The following is a 2,741-nucleotide window of genomic DNA, read 5'->3' as shown; positions in this document are numbered from 1 at the left end:
ATCACAATTTTAAAGAAAAATCAAGTATTATTGAGTTTTAAATGCACGTACACCGATAAACACGTCTACTAAACTAATAAATCATAAAATTAGTACAATATTATCAATTTTTTTACTCTTAATCACTTCGATATTAACAAGGACGCGAACTCCCATAAGGATGTCGGTCTTTAATAATATCTCGTCGGTGCCAACGCGAAAGCGCGGTTATTCTTCATGCCAATTGGCAATTTGATGACAATTGTTGATCAATCGAGTTCGCGAGCGATGCGCGTGCTGACGCTGATCAAATAAAATTGTGAGACTCTTGTTTACAAAAGAGATAATCAAATGCGAGACGTGTTGATTGATTTAATAAAATATAAAATGTAATAAAATATAATCAAATTATTAATATTTTAATAAAATATGTTTTTTGTATTATGCAAAATTATGCGTAATACGTTTATTATTTTAGATTATTATTACTTATATTAATTATATTTATACAGGCGTAAATATTATCTTTTATGAGCGTTATGCATTTTTTAAGTTTAATAGTACTGATTACGTGAGAGATAATATTAAACAACTTTCTATAACTGATAACGTTGGTTCAGGCTATATCTTTAATTAAGAATAGATAAAACAATAGATACGTCTTTTTTCGTCTCTTTTTTAGTTCTAACAATTAGAAAAAGATAAAGAATAAATTAAATCAAGATTAAAGTTAACTTACGTTCGTAGAAATAGAGATACTTTCCATTTGATGATACAAGTTGACACAAATATCGTTCTATCTTTGTTATTCATTGAATATTCCAAGGGGATCCTAAAGTATTCTGTATTACCGACTAAATCGTAATTTTTGTATAACAAATATTTCTTTTCTCTTTCACAGATTCTCTCTCTTTCGAAAATCCTTTTCCAGGATTAAAGTATACACATTAATACGTATTTGTGAGGTGGAATTTATGCCGAGAACGACAAAAAATTTTTCTTAAGATTTTAATTTCGAAATTTTTTGTTGTTCTCGGCATAAATTCCACCTCACAAATACGTATTAATGTGTATACTTTAATCCTGGAAAAGGATTTTCGAAATCTGTGAAAGAGAAAAGAAATATTTGTTATACAAAAATTACGATTTAGTCGGTAATACAGACGGCTTTAGGATCCCCTTAAGGGGATCCTAAACCGATTACCGAACTTGATCGAGGTCGATAGTGCAGACTTTTTTAATTCCAAATTCGATAATAGTGACATCTTTGATTCATTTCTTACATTATATTGTATATCGTTCCATCTCACTTAAACGCATACATCTGTCCTTATCTAATATATGCCAACACCATCTATCGCAAAACAGCGCAACTATTACTACATGGAATTTCGGCTCTATTGACAGTCCCAGTCTTCGCAAAGCATCCGCGTGTACACGTATTTTCCATTCGGTGAAAAAGCTTTTCTTCTAGACTTTCAATCTTAGTTCTACAAACTCGGTATCGTTCGTTACAATAATGTGACCTCAGCCGTATGCTTATTTTCAAGATATAAACTATAAAACTCTTGTATAAAGCAAATATAGACCTGAGGTATCTGCTGTACGAGTTAAAAGTAAGCGAATTTTTAAACTTTTCTTCGATTTTCTCATAAAATCCGATACAGCTGAGGTCCTATTTGTGTGTACTTTAATTTTGTAAAAACAATTTTGCAATCCATCAATTCAATTCGGAGATATTTCACCGAATGAAAATGATGGTAAAGTTTTTATTCCTGTCGAATTTCTTCGTAAGGGTTTCACAGAATAAAAATTTCTTTTTCACGATTAAAATGTACACGCTAATGTATTTTTCGCTGGTGTATTTTGTGTTCAAAGCTAGAAAAAATAAAAAAATACAAATTTCTTTATTCATTTTACCTTCAGCATTGGTCGCCATATTGAGATAAAAATGGATAAAGAAATCTGTAATTTTTTATTTTTTCCAGTTTTGAACACAAAATACATCAGCGACAAATACATTAGCATGTATATTTTAATCGTAGGAAAGGAATTTTTATTCTGTGAAACCATTACGAAGAAATTCAACAGGAACAAAAACATTAAAAACGCTAGTTTTATCGGTAATACAGGCGGCTCCAGCATTCCCTTAAGAGAGATAAAATGATATTTGTATCGACTTGTGTCACTAAATAAAAATCATTCCTATTTCTACAAATTAACTTTAATCTTGATTTAATTTACTCTTTATCTTTTCCCGATTGTTAGAACTAAAAAAAAAAAGAAAAAGAATCGAGATTAAAAGTAATTTACATTGATAGAAATTAGCATTATAGCGAAATATGTGTTCACTAGTTAAAAATATTTAATTAAAATTATCCAAATATCTTTTCATACAATTCTTCATTTACTTTATTTATTAACTGCGTAGTTACTTGTGTTACTTAAATTATATTAATTAAGTTTAATTAAGATAGTTAAAAATAAATGAATTAGTTAAAATTATCTGCATAAAAATCGCTTCATACGAAATACAAATGATTTCCTAAGGAAATTATTTAAAAAATCATTACGTATCGGCTAACTTGCGAATAACACCGACGAGATATTATTAAAGACCGACATCCTTATGGGAGTTCACATCCTTGTTAATATTGAAGTGATTAAGAGTAAAAAAACTGATAATATTGTATTAATTTTATGATTTATTAGTTTAGTAGACGTGTTTATCGGTGTACGTACATTTAAAACTCAATAATACT

Source organism: Mycetomoellerius zeteki, unplaced genomic scaffold, assembly GCF_001594055.1.
Source record: "Mycetomoellerius zeteki isolate Tzet28-1 unplaced genomic scaffold, Tzet1.0 scaffold245, whole genome shotgun sequence".
Taxonomy (NCBI): Eukaryota; Metazoa; Arthropoda; class Insecta; order Hymenoptera; family Formicidae; genus Mycetomoellerius; species Mycetomoellerius zeteki.
The sequence above is the reverse complement of the archived record's forward strand: the minus strand, read 5'-3'. Positions refer to the sequence as shown.